The sequence below is a fragment of the Vicia villosa genome, linkage group LG3 (assembly GCF_029867415.1).
Source record: "Vicia villosa cultivar HV-30 ecotype Madison, WI linkage group LG3, Vvil1.0, whole genome shotgun sequence".
NCBI lineage: Eukaryota > Viridiplantae > Streptophyta > Magnoliopsida > Fabales > Fabaceae > Vicia > Vicia villosa.
Genome location: NC_081182.1, coordinates 172,322,916 through 172,323,686, shown reverse-complemented (window position 1 = coordinate 172,323,686; position 771 = coordinate 172,322,916).

Below are 771 nucleotides of genomic sequence, written 5' to 3'. Positions count from 1 at the left end.
GATCGTCAAATGATCTTCATGATTGATTTCCTTGAGAGGAAATTTTTGAAAGAAACATAAACTGCTCAGATGACAAGGCGATTGTTTATGGTTCAATTTTTTCTTGACTCCATTTGGAGAATCGGAATTTGAATTTTTGGTAAAGACAAGGTTCTAACCAAGAATGAATTGGAAAGAAACGGTCAAACAAGACTTTGTACCCAATGAGGAATGAACTCAAATGGGATTTTCTCCTTCGTTTTGAGAGGAGAAACTAAAGCAACCTTCTTCCACGAGGAATGATCTCAGTGGGGAACTGGAGAAAGAAGATGTTCTTTCTGCTTATGTGTGACAACCTACTTGGAGAGATGACACGCCCGTATCTGTTTCTTTTTCTCTTTTTTTTTATTTTTTTGCTTTTTCTCTTTTTTTTTGGGATAGATATATCCTGAACAAGTGATTTTAGGCAGACATTTGAAAAATGCAATGATGCATAAATGATGCAAATATGTATGAATGATGAATGTCATGAATGTCGCATGCATGCTGACGAAACTGACAGACAATGAAGTATATACTGGAGAAGGACCGACGTCGCAATACAACCAGATACTTGGCAAATGTTCTTCAACACGGTGCAGCTAACACGGGTGATGAATGGTGTTGCATGCTTTCAACTTCTTTGGGGAAGATAAGCATCTTTTTCTCACTGAGATGGAAAAATCTTCTTTACTGGAGATGGAAAATCTTCGACACTGGGGATAGAAGACCTTCTTCACTGGGGATAGAAGA